This window comes from Sus scrofa, chromosome 13 (assembly GCF_054392235.1).
Source record: "Sus scrofa isolate SSC_HxYL_T2T_F1_AM1 chromosome 13, Sscrofa_HxYL_maternal_Yorkshire_Landrace_v2.0, whole genome shotgun sequence".
Taxonomy (NCBI): domain Eukaryota; kingdom Metazoa; phylum Chordata; class Mammalia; order Artiodactyla; family Suidae; genus Sus; species Sus scrofa.
In genome coordinates this window covers 176,926,586-176,947,671 of record NC_139395.1, presented here as the reverse complement: position 1 = coordinate 176,947,671, position 21,086 = coordinate 176,926,586, and the positions used below count along the sequence as shown (strand labels likewise).

The 21,086-nt window shown below is 38.7% G+C and overlaps 1 protein-coding gene and 1 pseudogene across 1 annotated transcript in view; one reads left to right on the top strand and one right to left on the bottom strand.

The window, feature by feature from the left end:
* The window catches only part of LOC146397788 (uncharacterized), a 797,689-nt gene that overhangs the window by 166,457 nt on the left and 610,146 nt on the right, over nt 1-21,086 (bottom strand). The window lies entirely within an intron of this gene.
* LOC100622924 (olfactory receptor 5H8-like) lies at nt 8,782-9,743 on the top strand (annotated as a pseudogene).

The following is a 21,086-nucleotide window of genomic DNA, read 5'->3' as shown; positions in this document are numbered from 1 at the left end:
GCACTGAGGGCAAAATAAGATTCATAATTCTAATTAATCAGTCTTCCTCTACCTTTTTGTTCCACTCAGGCCCACAATGGGGTAGATGATGGCCATTGAATTAGTTCACAAATTCAGTACTAATATTTTATAGAATCATCCTCAAAGACACAAATAAAAATAATGTCTAACCAGATATATAGGCATCCCTAGGCCATGTCAACTTGACACATAAAGTATTTCCAGTCTCCCTGTGGCCAACTTGATGCCCATACACAATTCCTTAAACTGTAAATAAACTTTAAATGAAGACAATAGCACACCTAGGCCAAGGTGGCAAAGCAGGAAGACTGTGAGCTCATGCTCTCTCATGGACACACAAACATTAAAACGCTTTAGGGATCAACTATTAATAAGAAAGACCAGAATCAACCAGGATAGATCTTCTACAACTAAAGATAAAAAGAAGGAATCCCCACAAGACAGAAGGGGGAATAAGCAGTTGTATAGTCAAGACACATGCTCCTCAGTGAGTGATCCACAACTGGGAGAATAATTACAATTGCAGAGTCTCTCTCCAAAGAGTGAGAGGCTCCCACCCTGGGCATTTTACACCAGGAAGATGAGTTCCTGGAATGTTTGACTGTGAAGGCCACCATGATCACTTTTGGACAATCCAGAGGTTGGGGTATAAAGACTCCATTCTAAAAAATTCCATACAAAATATCACACAGGAATGTCCACCAGGGGGCTCAGGACCTGAGCCCACACACCAGCACACAGGCACTAAATATGGAGAGTCCCTGGCCTCTGCAGTCAGAGAGCCCAGGCCACAGATCCATCCACCAGTGAGCAGGCACCAGCCCTAGGGCACTCTTGGGCCAGTTCCAACCAACTGGCAGGCTGAGAATGAATATTGTTAAACTAAACATGGTATCCAAAGCAATTTCTACAGTCAAGACAATTCTGATGAAATAGCAATGACACTTTTCACAGAACTAGAACAAATAATTTAAAAATTTGTATGGAAATACAAAAGACCTCAAATACCTAAAAAAATCTTAAGAACGAATAAAGCTGGGGTATCATACTCCCTCATTTCAGACTATACTACAAAGCTACACTAATCAAAACCGTATAGTACTGGCATGAAAACAGACACATAGATCAGTGGAACAGCAAAGAAAGCTCAGAGGGTGAGGCACCACTTCCATTTCCACCCTTGATTCCAATACTATGTATTGAATGCTGATTTAAAATATTACAGTTTTCTGAAGAACCTTGAGTTTTCATGGTATTGTCATCCAAGAAGTGCTATAACTAAATTCTAAAAGTCCATTCAATCATTCTCTTGAACTAGCTGCTGCAGGATTTCTAGGGAACATGGTAAATAAGCTAATTTCATAAAAATAGAATCATTACCACACTTCATTTGCTGTGAAGTGAATTCCTTGATCAGAAGCAATGCTGTATGAAATATCATGACAGTGGATGAAAATTCTCTAGGTCCACAGATAGGTGTTTTGGTGGAAGCACTGATGACAAGGAAGGAAGGAAAATCTGTATCTAGAGTGTCTATTCTCATAAGAATAAAACACTGATCCTTTCAGGATGGAAAATTGTCCAAAGTAATCAATCTGTCACAAGATAGCAGGATAATCACCCCAAGACTAGTACATTATAAGAGACTTAGTATTGCTTTCTGTGCTGGCAGATGGGACACTCAGAAATGGCCTTGCAAAGCTGGCCATGCTGAATGCAAGTCCATGTTGCTGAGCCCAAGCATAACTTCCATTTCTGCCATCATGGCTCATTTCTTAACAGGCTCATTTAAGGAGGAGAGGGGTTCCTGAAGAATGATGTCAATTGTTGTCCAGAGACTGAGTTATCCTAGCCATTTGATTTTTAAGGTCTTTCTTTGCTGAAGTCACCCTTTAGTGAACATTCATGTGGGACAAAAATATCAAGGTTTTATGCATTTAGAAGAATCTATCCATATATTTCTTTTGCAGGTTTCCTTGGTATAATTTTCCAATATCATTCTTCAAAGTACCTTATCATCCAGCTAAACCACTGGCTAAAGCCCATGATCATTATATCATCATAAATCTTCTCCCTCTAGGTAGAACACTCAAAGTTTTGCCCAGTATGAGGATATTCCATCACGACAGTCCTACATGGATGTCACAGAGAATGTTGATAGTGCTGCAGTTGTCCACTCTCAAAAGGTGTTGGCATGTGGTACAGATTCACTGGAAAATCAGGTCCAGGTAATATATTTCTCTATCTATTTATTACAGAGAACACTGTCCACACCATCATGAGGCCATAGTGCAGCCTGGGATAGAGAAACTTACTAGGGTGCCCTCGGGGTTTGCTCAGACCAGAGAGTGAACATACCACTTCCACTTGATAAAGGAAAACCTTGTCCTGCACATTTTGTAGCTTGGTGGGTCATATAACACCAAGTTCATGAAATGCAGCTCTTATCCCATAGAAAACTTGTGGCCCATGGTTAAGCATTCGGTCCCTAATAAGGCCCAGTAGCATACCAAGAGTTATTTCTCACACAGGGAATAGTTATTGGCTGTGGATGGCAGGGCTTTGCTCCAAACCTAAGTCTGTCCAGATTTTAACCTACAGACATCCCCAAGGCTCCAAGCAGCATCCTTCATTGCCACTACCACTCTGAGCACCATTCTCTGTGCTGGGTCATGTGGCCTAAGTGACAGAACTGCGTGCACTGCAGCCCATTTCCTTGGCAAAGCCTTCTTCTGTTTTGAGCCCCACTAAAACCTAGCAGCTTTTCTGGATACTTGGCAAATGTGTTGGAACAGCACACCCAGAGGCAGATGGTGTTGCTCTAAAATCCACAGGTGGTCAAGAGGTGTTTTTCCTCTTTTTGGTTGTAAGACACGCCAGATGCAAAATCTTTTTTTTCGGTTTTTTTTGGGTTTTTTTTTTTTGCCATTTCTAGGGCCTTTTCTGTGGCATTTGGAGGTTCCCAAGCTAGGGGTCTAATCGGAGCTGTAGCCACCGGCCTATGCCAGAGCCACAGCAAAGAAGGATCGGAGCCATGTCTGCAACCTACACCACAGTTCACGGCACCGCTGGATCCTTAACCCACTGAGTGAGGCCAGGGATCGAACGCACAACCTCATGGCTCCTAGTTGGATTCATTAATCACTGAGCCATGATGGGAACTCCAAGATACAAAATCTTATCCTTCCCTTAGAAGATATATCTCCCCATGACCCAGACTAGTGATCCCCTAGAAATGTCACTGAGTTAAATGGCCCCAGATTTTTGATAGAAGCATTTTTCACCTCCTTGCTGCAAATGTCTGCCAATAAGTCTAAAGAAGTTGCTATTTCTTGCTCACTAGGTCCAATCAGCATGGTGAACCATGTGATATCTTCTGCCAGGGAAATAAATCAAGATCCTAGAGAAAATATTTGCAAGTCATATATTTCTATAAAAGCAGTATATCTAGGATATATGCAAAATTCTCAAAAGTATATAACAATAAACTGTACAACTCCATTAAAAATGGGCAAAACCTTTGAACAGATTTCACAAAAAAAGATATATATTCTCAAAAAATATATGTCAAATAACAGAAAACTATGCTCAATATAATAATACTAGGGAAAGGCAAAAGAAGAGCATGATTTGACAACATGATCCACCTATTAAAATGACTATAATTGAAAAGACTATTCATAATGAAAGCAGCAATGCAGACCTTTGTACTCATCCATAGGCAGGAAAATGAGTTAAAAGATAATTACACAAAACTGACAGGGATAGTAAATTTATGTCAGGTTTGGGTTATGTCGAAGCTACTAATAGACATTCCACTACTTCCACCACCCATCTGCTGAGGTTTCAGTGACTTGTCTTTGGTCTACAGAGTTTTTTCATGCCTTTTTTAGTTTTCACTAGAACACAGGATAATGAACTAATGAGTGTACCAAAGTTGATGTCCTTTGCTTTTCCCCATCTGACAAGATAGTTCCAAATACAGATGAAATATTTTCCTATTTTCAGAATCAAAACAAAACATTACCATTTCTGTGTTATACTATTTTGACCCAAATAATGTCATTATTTATATTTCTTAATGAAAGTTCAATGGCAAAGTCTCTGTTGATAGTTAAAGTCAAATAGGAACATGAGGCTACTATGTTTAACATCCCTCAATAGTTTTCCTTTAAGTTGGGATAAAGAACAAAGTCTCTGATTTGGCCTCTAGCTTTTCTGAGATCCAATCCATGTTGGCCTTCATTGTCTATTCTCTCTCTACTTTGCCTCTCTCTTTGCACACCAGCTGTACTTGCCATGTTGTTGTTGTTGTTGTTGTTGTTGTTGTTTTTTCTGCAATAATCTAGCTCTTACTAAGCTGGCTTGCAAATAAAGGAAGATCTTGGGGATGGCAAATGTCCAGAGGCATCATCTTGTTGGAAATGAAGAGCTTCAGACCCTACCCTGACCTAGTGAAACAGAATGTGAATTTTAAGAAAATCACCAGGAGAGTCACAGGAACTGAAGTCTGAGGACATTCATCTAGGCTACCTCCTACTGTGTTCTTTCCTTTTGTATTTTCCTTTGTTCCTTCCCTTGATTGATACCAAATAAGATTCCTCAACAGTTTTCTGTGGAAAGTTAGGTGTAAGTCTGGATGTGAGCTACAGTTTCCATGAGGAGGACAACCTTCTTGGGGCTGGCTCCTGAGGAGAATTTAGAACTTTGATGTCATGAAAATCAAGCCTGATTAGCTAAGGCAGACCATCCTGAACAAAGCACTCAGAGTATCACAATTCATAGATAAATTTGGAGTTTGCATAAACCTGTCAGAAATATCATCTGTGGTGGAAAGACTGGAATTTCACTTGTTAAAACTGGCCCTGTCAACAAGGACTTGATGTTTATAATTTCATTGTCTGTTGCCTTATTAAATAACCTGAATTCCTCTTATATGTCCAGGTGCATTATGCCCAGTAGAAAAGCTTAATTTTATCCTAAAGGGAATCCTTAGGCATTATCAGGGGAATTTCAGTTCTCCCCTCTCCTGGCAAAAACAAACAATTGTACAAATGGATGACTATATTCAAAGCAAATTCATATAAACATCATGATCCTGAGCTTGGCAAATAAAGCTTCCAAAACGAGTCAGTGTGGAAAATACTGTAACTTGTGTTATTGTCATTGCTGTGCCATTATACTATTTTCTACTTCAGTATACTGAACACTGAAAGGATCTCAACAATTTCTTAACAAACATTGGTAAGAGAGAATTATTCCATAGTATTCATTATTGTAATAGTAAAATACTAGTTAATGTATAAAAAATTTGATTTGGTTTATATGATATCAAAGTAGCCAGTTGAAAATGGTAAATAATGAATAATTTGCGTATTTTATCATTGTGAATAAAATCTGGAAAGAAAAAGAGCTCTAAGACTATACCATACTCTCTAATGATATATAATTAATTCATTAGAATAATTAAAATGACTCCATAGGATACATTTTGGTGTATTAGAATGTCAAATTAAAAATTTTACAGAAATAAGGTCATTATATTTCCTACATTAGAAATATTCCTGATAATTGTCTTTGAAATCCTTATTCCATTGAGTTACTCATATTCTATGATAAAATTTTAAGTTAGTTTACTTAAATAGGACCCCTCTCTCTCCTTTCACCCACTTCTGACAATAACGTCATTGAAAAAAGTACCTATATGGAAAATATCAGAAAATGTTTCTCCAGTGCTCTTTGCACCATTATGACTTAGTAAGTACTCACATATTGAATGGAAAAATTTGACTGTTTAGTTTTGAGAGTGCATGAAAGAAAGACCATTTCAAATAAATTTAAGTTAACAATGCAATTATTGACATTGTTTGTTTATACTGCTTGTATTCAGTTGCAGTCTTTGGCTCAATTATTTTCTGCTGTCAATCGGCTGGAAAGGCAAAATCTGTCCAGTAAATTCAGCAGGATTTCTAGGGAGAGTCAGCTTTCATCACAGTAATAGCAAAGATAGGAGGCAGTGGTAGTATATTTAATAACAATACAAATTTATTAAGTAAAATTAAAATGAATGTCTCCATTTCATATATAAATTCCATGGGAAAATAAATTGAGGATTTTGAATAAAAGAAAAAGAAAGGATTCCCAGTGTTGACAACTTTTTTTTCTTTTTGTCTTTTTTTGTCTTTTAGGGCCGCATCTGTGGCATATGGAGGTTCCCAGGCAAGGGGTGTAATCAGAGCTATAGCTGCTGGCCAACATCACAGCCACAGCAATGCCAGATCCAATGAAAACCAGAGTTAAGATGAATATTTGAGCCCTACTTCTAAGTGTATCCCCTTATTTCATCTAACCATTTCTCTGGTACTTCCTCTCTTCCTCTTCAATGCCTTCTCTTTCCTGCAAGTATCCATCAATGTCCTTTCACCTCTTCCTGCTTCTTGATTTCTCCCTTCCTCCCTCAATTTCACATTTCACTGCTTATCCTCTCTCCTATCAACACCTGCCCCCGTCTCTTTCAACAACTTTCATGACATTGTTCCACAAGACAAGAAATTCACCTCTGTTCTCCACATCTCAGATGCTCTGTTTCATTCTCCACCCTGCTGTGCCACTTGCTTCCCATTCACTTTTCACTATTCGCTGACTCATCTCTAATACAAATTGGCAGCTGCTCTTACTGAAGCCACTAAAAGTCTCTTAAATCCTACATGTAGTGATCTCTGTTCACTCCTTACCCTGTCAGAGCATTTGTTTTGCTTTAAGCATGGCATTCTCGTTGTCCTTCAGATTATTTTCCTTTCTTTGAGTTTCCAACACTGAGACCTCCAATTCCCTCCCTCTTCTCTGATCATTCTCTCAGTACCTTTTTCTGTTTTTTTTCTTCTTCTTTCTTTTTTTTTTAATTAAAAATTTTTTTCTTTCTCTCTCCTTCCTTCCTTCTTTCCTTCCTTCCCTCCCTCCCTCCTTCCTTCCTTCCCCCTTTCTTTCTTTCTTTCTTTCTTTCTTTCTTTCTTTCTCTCTCTCTCTCTCTCTTTCTTTCTTTCTTTCGTTCTTTCTCTTTCTCTCGTTCCCTCGTTCCCTCTTTCCCTCTTCCCCTCTTTCCCTCTTTCTCTCTTTCTCTCTTTCTCTCTTTCTTTCCTTCATTTTTTCTTTCATGTGATCCTGGGTAGAGAGTTTTCTGGGTAGAAGAGACAAAAAAATTAAGTGAATGTAAATTGCTCTAAAAATTAATGCTAAAGAAGTTAGAGAAATTCATTAGAGAAATGTACTGAAACACATACAAAAAATCTATTTAAAGTCATCAACCAAAATCTTGACCCAGCTTTGGCTTATTAAGAGTTCCTGTCATTGCTGTTAAACTTGAATGCTACAGCTTACACTGATCAGGCTACTTTTGCGGGCACAGTATGCATTTTGGTGTAATGATACTTCTTCCTTGCAACCAAAAATCGCTTAGAACCAAAATCTCTTTGGTCCACATTTGACATTTTTCTCCCCTCTTCATATTCCTAAAGCAGTGTAGGTGAGGTTGAGTGGGAAATCCTATATCTGGTCTCCTTACTCGAGGTTTAAGTGGAGTAAGAAAGTCAATTTTCAGAATTTTGGTTCTAGAGTGAAAGACAGTGTATATCTACCACCAAGAATTAGGTGGCGGAAAAGAATAGCAGAAGTTATCCCTCTGTCTCTCATTTATTTTCATTAATTTATTTTAAACCTCGTGCACATTGTTCACTGGATAGGTCATACATACTATGCTTTCAGACACCTCAGTGGCTTCCAGCCATTATTTCTACTAAGCATTTGTACAATCATATTGTGAAGTTTACATCATTTTGATGTTTACAAGATGTTCTTTGCAAAAAGTGGCTGCTGTATCTGAGTTCTCAATCTCCATTTTCCATGATCATCTACCCAGACACCAAGTGAATGTTTCACCTTTAGGAACCAACCCTTCACATTTAAGATGTCACCGAGTTCTAGGGGGTCTACATTTTGATTTATTTTGATCTATCTCTTTGCCTTCCTCAGAACTCCTAATGTCCTATCACACATGGACTAAGAAGCTCACATGCATTTTAATCACCTGGGGAGCATTTAGAAAATACATATTACTAGATACCACTTATGACCTACTCAATCAAATTCCATAGTTATACCTCAGAATCTATATTTTATACCACGACTCCCCCAGAAAACTCTGATATGTAATCTGAATTTGGAATAACTGGACAATGGTCCCAGCTTCTTGTTAGAATTTCTGAGCCCAAGTTCGTCAACCTCCAGCCTGTATTCTACAAGCAATTATTTATTTTAAAAAGCAAGTACTGATTCCCCTATTAAAATTTTCACAGTTTTCCTGCTTCATGAAAAATAAAATTAAAGTTTCCTCACATCTAATTCAATTCACTTAAAAATCCAGGCCCGTCTAACATTTTCTTTTGATGCTACTTCCATGAACTAAACAAAGGATTTCACTACCTCATGCAATAATTTCCCCATACATTTGCTCATGTTCAGAATGGCTTTCTTCTCTTCTACATATGTTCATTCCTATGCATATTTGAAATACAACAACTGCATGTTTTCAATATAACAATTTCCATAATACCCTCATGTTTAGTAAGAATAAATAACATAAAGGCATTTAGGCTGGTGTAGGGTTTTATTTAAATTATCCCCACCAACTTTTAATTGTTAAATTCTTAATAATTGTCTTTTCGCATTTCCTTCATTTTATTTCAGAGGCCATTCATTAAGGATATGGGAACCAAGAATGCAACAGAACTGACAGAGTTTGTTCTCACAGGACTGACATATCCACCAGCTTGGCAAATCCCACTGTTCCTGCTTTTCCTGATGCTGTATCTTGTCACGATCATGGGGAACCTCGGTCTGATTACTCTCATTTATAATGACCCTCACCTTCACATCTCCATGTATTTATTTCTTGCAAACTTGGCATTTGTGGATACTTGGTTATCCTCCACAGTGACCCCCAAGATGCTGGTCAACATCATTACCAAGAACAAGATGATATCTCTCCATGAATGCATGGTACATTTTTTTTTTCCTTTGTAGTCAGTGCAACCACAGAATGTTTTCTGCTGGCAACAATGGCATATGATCGTTATGTAGCCATATGCAACCCGTTATTTTATCCAGTGGTTATGACTAACAGACTATGCCTGAGAATGCTGGTCTCATCATTTGTAGGTGGTCTTCTTCATGCCTTAATTCATACAGGATTTTTATTCAGATTAACCTTCTGTAATTCCAACACAATACATCACTTTTATTGTGACATCATGCCATTGTTGAAATTTTCTTGTACTGATCCTTCCGTTAATGTTCTGATGATATTTATTTTCTCTGGCTCAATTCAGGTGTTCACAATTCTCATTGTTCTTGTCTCTTATACATGCGTACTCTTTACGATCTTAAGAAAGAGGTCTGCACAAGGTATAAGGAAGGCCTTCTCCACCTGTGGAGCCCACCTCCTATCTGTCTCTTTATACTATGGGTCTCTTCTCTTCATGTCTGTGCGCCCTGGGTCTGCACAAGCAGATGATCAAGATACAGTTGACTCTCTATTTTACACTGTCATAATCCCTTTCTTAAACCCAATTATCTACAGCCTGAGAAACAAGAAAGTCATAGATTTGGAGAGAAAAGCTTTTGAGGGAAAATTTAGATGGAAGAAGAATATGTGTTCCTTTACATGAAAAGAAAACAAACTTGAACAGATTACATATTGTTATGTGTAGATTAGTGCTTAACATTTTCTTTCATCATAATTGTCCTGTTACCTTAACGACTTCAAATGTCAATGCCTCATAAATTCTTTAAAATACTTGTGTATGTTTTGCAAAACAGAGAGGCCATTTCATCAAGTGTTCATGCCACACTAAATTAACTTCAGCAGAAATTAAGTTGAAAATATTTTATGTGTCTTTATATTTTTCATTGTGGCTTGATAAGTACAATTATTAAACAGTTGTGAAGCATTGAAATAGTGCTGTGCCTCTGAAAACTACTTGAGTTTGAGGTGCTTAATAGTAATATAGGTGTACAGCCTGAAGAATCATACCTCATTTAGCTCCACAGAGTGGGCATGTTTGTAGTTGAGTGAACAAACATAAATTCTAGAAATGTTGCCAACCATCCAAAGATCTTATATTTGGTTCATGGTGAATCCACTTCCCAGAGATCCATCTCTCATGTCCAACAGAGAAATAAACAGAATAGGAAAGCAATGAGGAATACATGATAAGGGGTTCAAGACAGTGAAGGTCAGGCCAAATCATAAGAGGATGCTCTTAACTCTGTGTGCTTCTATGAGGAGCTAGAAGCCTAGTGTTCCATCTCATTGTCTGTGATGCCTTCTGAGGCCCTTTCTGCCTATGTTGTTTGTTGCTGGTATTCTCAACATCTTCACTAATTCTGAGGGCCAAAAGTTTAGCTCAAAGAACTAAGTAGCAATGGGCATGGGGAAAAGATAAATGGCAGAACAGGAAGGAAATGGGTTCACTCTTCTAAGAACTAAAAAAAAAAGGGATATAACATGTACTATCACATTATTGATTGATTGATTTAAACTTCACTCGGCATTTGTTCCCTCTGATGCTATTTGAAATCCTTTCAAAGAAAATCTTGATTCAACTTAGTTTAACTTGGAAGGCCCTTCCTCCACAATTCTCCTATGGACTCTACATTATACCCAAACTTAGTTACTGAAAGCTTTCTGGACACACCTCTCTCTCTGACCGGTTCAAGCTTTTGCTCACAGAGGTCCCTCCACAGAGAATCCTCTCCACTCAAATGCTCCATCTTCATTTAATATTGACCTGGTATCATTTTTTCAATCTCTCTCTCAAATGTTACAACTTCCAAGATACATTCACAGATCCTCTCAAAGAAGATAGGAATGCTCACTGATTTCAAGCATTTGACAGTTTATTTATTCTTCTTGGCCCCACTTGACCATGTGTGATAATATGATCATATTTTGGTCCATAAGCTCCTTTATATGACAATCCATTAGGTTTCTGTGTTTTGCAGTAGGTAGCACAGTAGCTTACAGACTTGAGCTCCTAAATAGGAATTTGTAAAATATGTATAATATGAAAATGATTGAAGGCACAAATACATAGCATGTGTAAGTGGGTATCTCTTTCTTACCTGATAATAGGCCCAGAGATAATATTGGTTTGGGATGACTCATTCATGCCAGCTCCATTTTTAAATTTCTTTTATGAAAATCACATATATGCCAATCCCACTGTGAAATATTCTTTCCTTTTCCTTTTTGTTAGAGCCACACCTAAATCATATGGAAGGTCTCAGGCTAGGGATCGAATTGGAGCTGCAGCTGAGGTATTATCCAGTGCCACAGCAGCAATGGATCTGAGGTGTATCTGAGACCTACATCTCAGCCTGTGGCAATGCCAGTCCTTAACCCACTGAGTGAGGCCAGGGATCAAACCCACATCCTCATGGTTACTAGTCATGTTCTTAACCAGCTGAGCAACAACAGGAACACTTAACATGAATTATTCTTCTTATAATTATGACTGGGTCCTGGCACAGAGTATGACAAAATATCATGTTCACAATTAAGGAAGTGTTGTGTTTGTTTGCGTGTGTATGGTGTGAGAGAATGTTCTGATTTCATTGTTTTACATGTAGCTGTTTTTTGCAACACCACTCATTAAAGGTATTATCTTTCTTCCACTGTATGTTCCTGCCTACTTTCTCAAAGATTAGTTGACCAAGGGTGTCTGGGTTTATTTCTGGGCTTCCTGTCCTGTCCCATTGACTATATTTCTGTTTTTGTGCTATTACTTTATGGTTTGGAGGACTATAACTTTGTAGTATAGTCTGAAGTCAGGAAGCTTGATTCTTCCAGTTCCATTTTTCTTTTTCAATAGTGCTTTGGCCCTTTTGGATCTTTCATGTTTCCATACATATTTTAAAGTAATTTGTTCTAGTGTGGGAAGAATGTCCTTGGTAATTTGATATGGACTGCAATGAATCTGTAGATGGTTTTGATTCATAGTCTTTTTAACAATATTGATTCTTCAAATATAAAGAGACATTTCTCCAAAGACAACATATGATTGGCCAGTAGGCATATGAAAAACGATCAACATCATTCATTATTAGAGAAATGTAAATCAAAATGACAATGAGGTATCACCTCACCTTAGTCAGAATGGTCATCACTTACAAGTCAACAAGTAACAAGTGCTGGAGACTGTGTGGAGGAAAAGAAAGTTTCCTTCACTGTTGGTGGAAATGTAAATTGGAACCACAACTAGGGGAGATTCCTCAGAAAACTAAATATAGAACTACCATATAATCCAGCAATCCCACTCCTGGTCATATATCTGGACAAAACTTTCATTCAAAGGATACATGTATCTCTATGCTAAGTGCAGCACTATTCACATTTGCCAAGACATGGAAACAACTTAAATGTCCATTGACAGATGACTGGCTTAAGACAATGTGGTGCATATAACTGATGGATTACTGCTCAGCCATAAAAATTAATGAAATAATGTTATTTGCAACAACATGATTGCCACTAGAGATTCTCGTACTGAGTGAAATAAATCAGAAAGAGGTAGTCAAATACAGTATGTTATCACTCATATGTGGATTCTAAAATGTGGAACTAATTATTCTATTGACAAAACAGAAATAGATTACAGACATAGGAAGAAGACATGTGGTCACTAGGGGGAAGATGGAGGAAGTGGGATGCATGGGGTTTTCAGGGGCTGGCAGATGTAAACTATTGCATTTGGAATGTGTAAGCACTGAGGTCCTTCTGTACAGCACAGGGAACTATGTCAAGTCTCTTGGGGTGGAACATGAGAGATGATTGTATGAAAGAAGAAGATACATAATATCTGGTTCACTATGCCGTACAGTAGAAATTCACTCAACACATTAACTAAACCATTCTGTAATAAAAATAGAAATTTTATTTAAAGACACAAGTCTTTAAAACAGTCATGATATCTCTATATTCCTGGAGGTGCAGGTCACAAGATGAGAACTGGGCAACTGCTTAATTTTTATTTATCAAAGGGACTGTCCCAAAGTCCTAGAGAAAGTAATAGGATTGATCATATTCGAGTTGCTCTTAATCTTTCTCCCTAAAGAATTACTGTTATTGCATATGTTCTGGTTGTTGATTGTTACTGCTGTAGAAAGTTTCCATTGTTCAGAAATTTCCCTGTCTATTACTGAGATTTTTGCTTGCTCACACAATATAATTATCCCAAGACTAGTTGAAAGTACAGGCAACTGATGTGTATATCTTCTGCCTTCAATGAGGACTGTTTCCTAATGGATCTTACTTTGAGTGAGAAGTTTGATGTCAAACTTTGAGTATACACATGGGACATACACCCTGTCAAGACCTACCTTAGCTTGGTGAGTACAGAACAGACTGTCGGAGGCCTCTAAGAAACACAGACTTCCTCGTAGCCTTCTAGTATAGATGTCTGATCTACAGATTCCTCTGCTCTGTATTGACCTTCAGTACAATCCCAACTACTTTATGCTTTTCAGAAATTACCAAAATCTCTGGTCACATGATGTGATCCAACTAATTTATCTTATAGATTGATTCATTTTGTACATTATTTTCATCATTTCAGTGGCATGTTGTGAAAGAGGTAAAATATACACTTGTGAAAAGTCAACATTTTGGATATGACATTCTGCTGATTCTTATAAAGTGGTACTATGTACTGTTTAACAGTTATTTAGGTATAAAGGATGATACCATTTTGCTAAATTCACCCCATTGTCTGGAACACTGGTAATTTTGGATTAAGTCATCTTTTGGATATATAAATACTATACTTGAAATTCTCTTTTTTATGAAATTATATTCATTTTCTTAAGCTAAAGATTAAAAAGAGTATAATTCCTCTCACTTTACATACATGCATATATGAGTTTTCTCATCATCTTAAAAATACCTTCTAGAAAGTAAGACATCATCTAACAAGATGTCAAGCGCTTGTGGACAAAATTATCATAGGCTGTATTCAGAGAAACAACACAAGTAGGATTGTGAGTTCATAGAACCAACAGAATTAGAACAAGGTAAAAACCAATATCAGTTAAAACTAGAACTGTGTAGGAGTCCCCTTGTGGTGCAACTGATTAAGGATCTGGCATTGTCTCTACAGTGGTTTGGGTTGTGGCTATGGCATCAGTTTGAACCCTGGCCAAGGAACTTCCATGTGCTGTAGGCATGATCAAAACAAAAAACAAGAACCAAAAATAAAACTAGAACTGTATAACTAAATTCTGGTTGTTGACTAACTGTGGCAAATCTTATTTAGTACATGTATTAACAATGTGTCAAACCTCCCTTGTATAGACTTTCTCTCTCTTTTTGGTGTTTTTAAAATAATGCTTCTCAACATTCAGTGAGCAAAGGAATCACCTGGAGAGCTTAAAAAAACACAGATTGATGGGTGTCATCACCAGAGCTTCTGATTTAGTAATGTCGAAACTTGACTTGGGACCACGCAGTGCAGGCAGCTGCAGCTGCTGGTCTACACCACAGGCAGAGCAACTTGGGATACAAGCTGCATCAGGAAATACATTTCAGCTCATGGTAACGCTGGATCCTTTATCGTACTGGGCCAGGTGGGATCAAGCTGATATTGTCAGGGATTCTAGTTGGGTTCCTTACTGCTGAGTCCTAATAGGAATCCTCCTTAAATATCTTGAATGCTCATAGCTGTGTGTCTTATTTTGTTCTCCTATGCAAGCAGTTACTATTAGATGAAAGGATGAAAAGGAGAGATAGGATGGGATTAAGATGGTGGAATAGAAGGTCTAGAGCTCACTTTCTCTCATAAAAACAACAAAATTTCAACCAAATGCTGAACAACCTTCAACCAAATGCACTGGAAACTTTCAAAAAGATATCCTACTCCAGAAGATAAAGTGGGGGCCACATCAAGAGGTAGGAGGGGTGATTGTGTGATATAAGCAACACCATACTTGCTGGGCCAGAAGCCCACAGACTGGAAAGTAATTGTATCACAGAGACACACCTACAGGAGTGAGAGTTCTGAGCCCATATAATGTTCCCATGCCTTGGGATCTGGCATTGGGAGAAAGAGCTACTGGAGCATCTGGCATTGAAGGCCCGAGGGCTTGTGCACAGAAACTCCACATGACTGGGGGAAATGGAGACCCCATTCTTGAAAGGCACATGCAGGTTTTCATGTGCACTGGGTCCCAGGGTAAAGCAGAGACTCCATGGGAATATGGGTTGGACCTGACTGCAGTTCTTGGAGGATCTCCTGGGAAAACATGGGGTGACTGGTTTGCTGTGGGGAAAGACATTGAAGGCAAAGATCTTGGGAATATTCATTGGCATTTGTTCCTCTGGAGGTGGCCATTTTGGGATTGTCTGGCCCCACCTATCAGTGCTGAGAAGCCCCAGACCAAACAATAATCCAGGTGAGATCACAGCCCCACATATAAGCAAATAGTCTGTGTAAAGACACCCCAGGTATAGAGCCTCCTCTAATCTCATCTAGAGACATAGCCACACCCTCTAGAGGGATAGGAATCAGCCACACCTACCAGTGGGCATTCCCTCCAATCAGGAAGCCTACAGAAAGCCCCCATACCAAGTTCAACCACAAGGGAAGCAGACATCAGAAGTAAGAGAGGCTACAACTCGATTGTCTCCAAAATGTAGATGACACCAAATGCTATAAAAATGAAAAGGCAGAGAACGATAACTCTGATAAGGGAGAAATTAAAAAACCCAGAAAAACAGCTAAATCATCTGGAAATTATCAACCTCTGGGTAAAAGACTTTAGACTGATGGGACTACACAGTGCAAATCACTGTGGGGACTGAATGTTGGGGTCCCCTCAAATCATAAATTGAAATGTTAACTGTTGAATGTGGCAACACTTGAAGTGAGGTTTCAGGAGGTAATTATCCTTAGATTAGATCACAAGGGTAAGGCTTTCATGATGGAATTAATTTCCTTATAAGAAGATAAAAAGACAAGAGAGCTCTCTCTCTACAGGGGTATTCAGCCAGGAGAGGCCATGTGAGAAGGCAGGCTGCTGCAGGCCCAAAAGCAAGTTCACACCAGGTAGAGGATCTGTGGGCCATTCCTTCCTGAGCTTCCTGTCCTCCAGAATGTAAAAAGTACTTGTCTGTGACATAAGGCCAAACGATCTATGATATTCTACATAGCAGCCTAAGCTAAGACGCCATGAGTTAAAATAATCAGTAAAGCAAAACTGTTATAGTATCAAGATATTTAGAGAGCAGACAGAAAGGAGTGTCTACATATCCTCTATTGCCTACTTACTCAGCACTTTGAAAATATTCTGAAAGTTTCCACCCTCATTTTATTCTTACCTCCCACTTTTAGACAAAAGGACACAGATGAGGCATACATTTTAAAAGATGAAGTATTGTGGACTCTTTAAAAATGACTTCTTTGTTTAATGAAAAATTAATTTTTTCACACTTGATAGTGGTGACAGCCAATCAAAACCTCATTGCCTGCTTTTAGTAAGGTTAATGGGAGGCGTCACAATTCCTTTTGAAAAATAATTACCAAGCTAGATCAGCTTTTAGAGCATGCTTTTCAAAAAATTTTCATATATGAAGCTCTTCCTTATGCTATAATGCTTGCCTATTCTGATAAGGTAGTGAGAATCTTTAGAGCAATAGTCCACAGTTGTCTCATGCTATTTCCCATAATTTTCAAGACAAAATAAGTTCACTAAATGTACAATGAGTCCTGCTTATACAGAGTAACAGAACCAAAAAGATCGATCTGTCTCCATCATCTCTCTACCATCTCAAGACATCTATTATGAGATAATGGCTCACAGAATTACAAAGGATGAGAGGGTCCCTGAAAAACTAGAGACAGAAGACAGAAAGTGACAGGTACTGGCTGTCCTTCAGCAAGCACCACAGCTACACATTGTTTTTCACTTGGTAGGGTAACCTTTCATTTTTGAAGAATCTAGTCCATTAGAGCAACCATCTGCACTACTTTGTTGAAGTTTTCCACTGACCTTCATTACAGGATTGAAAATGCTAAGAGACACCATTGAGGAACGTCTGTATTCCAGATGTATGCTTCCTTACTCATTCTGTGGAGCTCTAATTGAGCTTCCCCTCATTAGCTATCATAAATCATCTCAGCCAGTATATTAACACTCTGCTTTGTCTGATGATTCAAAGGAATGTGGAACTAAAGGGACTGAGTGGCAGCCAACTTTCAGCCCAAATGAATCATTGCTGTGAGTCCTGGGGCAAGCCCTCCTCCCTCTGGGAGTGATACCTCAAGATCAGTAGGGAATAAACTGATGAGAACAGGAAACAAATATTTTGTAGTGGGGCATTGGGGACAATAGTGACGGTTGCCCTTTGTCCTAGATCCAAGAATCCTAGCCATAGTAGCAACAGTACCAAGTACTAGAAATTGGTTCAGAAATTCTCAGTCTTCTGGAGATCTTTGCCCTAGCCTTGCAAGATATTGATATCTGGTTCTGCTACAACTCAGTCTTTAAGAGGGCTGCTCCAAATTCTGTCAAATTCATGTTTCAAAACAGTGTGATTGAGGGAAGACCAGTGAATTCCACAAGCATGGGCACATTGCCACAACTGTTTTACTGTGAAGTGAATTCTTTCATCAGAATTAGGGTGGTTAGGAATACTATGACAGTGGCTAAGGAATTTTATAGGACCAAGGATGATAATTTTGGCAGAAGCATTGATATCAGGGAAGTGCATATATCTAGAATAAGCATCTATTCCAATAACAACAAACACTTTTACTTTCATGATTGAAGTTCTCCGAACACTTCTACTTTCATGATTGAAGTTCTCCAAGCTAATAAAGTTGCCACCATGTATCTAGTTGATCACTCCAATCAATGGTGTCACATCAGGAACTCAATGATGGTCTCTGCTACTGGCTAATGGGGATCTCAGGAGTGGTCCGAGTCAGGTTGGCTCTAGTAAGTGGAAGTCAAGGTGTTGATTCCATGAAAAATCTCTATCCAAGTCAGGTTGGCTCTAGTAAGTGGAAGTCAAAGGTGTTTATTTCATGCACAATCTCTATCCCTGCCTCTCTGGTCTCTTTGTTTATGAGCCCATTGAGTGGTGTCAGAGATTGCCTGAGAAAGACTGACTAGTTTCTGTAACTTCGTCACTTGATGATAAAATCCTTTCCTGCTGAGGTCACATTTTTTGGTAAGCACATAAAGCACAAATATCTTCATGTTTTTGTGCCCATTCAGAGAGACTTACTAACATAACTCTTCCTATATTTTCTTGCCATCAATTTCCAGCCATATTCCTTCAAAGTCCCTGAACATCAAATCAATGACTGGCCACAGGTGATGTATTGGTATATGATCCTACATCTGCCCAGTTCTCCTTCCAAATTAAGGGGAAAACTCAATGCAATGCTTGAAGTTCTTCCAATGGGAAGGTGCTCCCTTCACAGCTCTCCTCCTGGAATATCACAGAGAGGAGCTCTAGTGCAACAGCTTCCTCTTCGTGATGGTGCCAGCATATCATGCAGGACCATCTGTAAATCATGCCCCAGTCTTCTCTTCTCTGTTAACTCACCATACAGGACTCCCTAAGAGGCCTCAGGGATAGTCTGGGAGACAGAAGTCTTTGTAGCAGGACGGGAGGCCAATGACATTTGGACCACTTCTTCATGGAACCAAGCTGTGCTTTCAGGGCCTCTTTGTGCTTGATCAAGTTTATACTACTTCCATTTGATGAAGGAATGCTTCTGTGCCTACCCAAATTTATGGATAGTGGGTCAGATAACATTTAGTCTGTCAAGGGCAGCTCTGGTACCATGGCAACTTGGCAGCTCACAGGCAATCACTCGTTTGCTACTAAGGCCCTTTAGCAGGTCAACAGCTGCTTCTATATAGTACGGTAGTTGTCCAGAGGATGACGGCACTTTGCTCAAATGTCTAAGGGCTTGTAGTGTGATCCACCTTTCGAGGCCCATTAAAGGACCTGAGCATCTGCCACTGCTGTTGCAACCCTACTGGTTATGCTGGATGTGGCCCAAGTGTCAGAACAGCTTGCACTGCAGCCTAGACATGTGGAAAACCTTCTCTAGCTCTGAGCCCCACACAAAAGTAGCTCCCAGTAACTTGGTAAATGGACTGGAGTAACTCATCCAAATAAGGCTAATATTGCCTCCAAAATTCACAGAGGCACATTATGTGTTGTGCCTCTCTTTTGGTTTCAGGGCCAGAAGTATCAACCTATTCTTCACTTTAGAAGGGTTATCTCAGCCTGCTCCATATATTTGGACCCATAAAGTAGTTCCCTGAAGTTTAAGATCCATGAATTGTTGTCAGATTTGTTTACCACCTCTTCCTTATGAATGTCTCACCAATAAGTATTACCTCTTACTCACGAAGACCAATCAGCATAATGTTATCAATATAACAGACTAGTGTGATTTTTATAATATTTGCAAATCTGATAAAAGCTTCTATAGAGGATATATGAAGCTCTCCCAAACTCATAATCCAAAGATAAATAATCCAATTAAAGATTGGGTAAAATACCTAGACAAACACCTCCCCCAAAAAGATAAACAGATATCAAAGTAGAACGCAAAAAGAGGCTCTACATAATCAGCCAGTAATGAAATGCAAATGAAGCACAAAGACATGTTACCTACTAAAATGACTAAAATTGCAAAGACTGCCTATATTGAAAGCAGCAATATAGACCTTTTGGCTCACAGATAAGCAACCGAATGATTTAGACAGTAATTTCACAGAATTGAAGTGGGCAGTGTAGTTAAGTCCACTGTTGATTATGTGGAACCTAACCTCTGCACATTACATTCCCCACTCCACACTTATTTTATCTTGTAGTTTGGACTTCTCCATTAAAATTGTAAGGAAGCAGAATAGCGGAAATGGTGCTGTTGCTCCATTCCTATCTATCCAAGTGGAGAGTAACATTTTTTTTTCTATTCAGATATGACATCAAATGTCAGAAATAAAATTACTATGTTTCATTTTCTGAACAAGTGTTCACTGACAACTGTGTTATTGCACAAAAAACAAATCTGAAGACATTCATCCCTCGATAATTTTCCTCTAAATTAAGGTAGAAAACAAACTCCATCACCTAGCCCCCAGATACTGTGTTACTCACATATGCTGGCCTCTCTGACCCTACCTGGCTCCTCCTTCATCCCTCTCTGCAAGTCCCATTTATCATGTTGTGCTTTTCCAATAACCTAGGTTCTCTCTGATCATGTAGATCTGGAACAGAGATACACTTACAAGGGAAAGTCAACTTTCTTAAAGTTGCCAGCTGAAGGGACTCTAGAACCTTGGTCTCATTAAAATCATGTGTGATTAGCTCAGAGAAGCTCATACTGAGCAAAGTCATCAGAGGACCAAAATTTATAGATACCCTGGAGTTTGCATAAACATGTCAGAGTGCCATCTGCAGGGGAAAGTAATGGCACAAGGTACAACTCCAGTTGTTAAAACTGGATCTGTCTACAATGACTGCTGTTCATGATTTCAGAGCCTGTAATGAATGCCCTGTGGAACCACCTGGATTTCTCAAAAATGTCCAAGTCCAACAATGCCCAAGAGAAAAGCTCAGGTTTGTCCTAATGGGAGTCCATGGGTATTATCAGGAGAATTTCAACTCTTCCTTCTTTCCTCTTCTGGCAAAAGCAGAGAGTTGCACAACTGGTCATCTCTTGTGTTCAAAACAAATTCATGTAAGTTAATATTTTCTTGAGCTTGGATAATGAAGCCTCCAAAATGAATCAGTGTGTAAACTATTGCTGCCTATGTAACTGGCAGTGAAGTGCTGTTATATTATTTTCTACCTCAGAAAGCAAACACTTAAGGATCTCAACCATTTACTAGCTATTGGTAAGAGAGAATGATTTCTATAATATTCACCATATTTTATAGAAAGTTAAAATACTGTTAAATTCATAATAGTTTTTTTGATTAGGTCAACA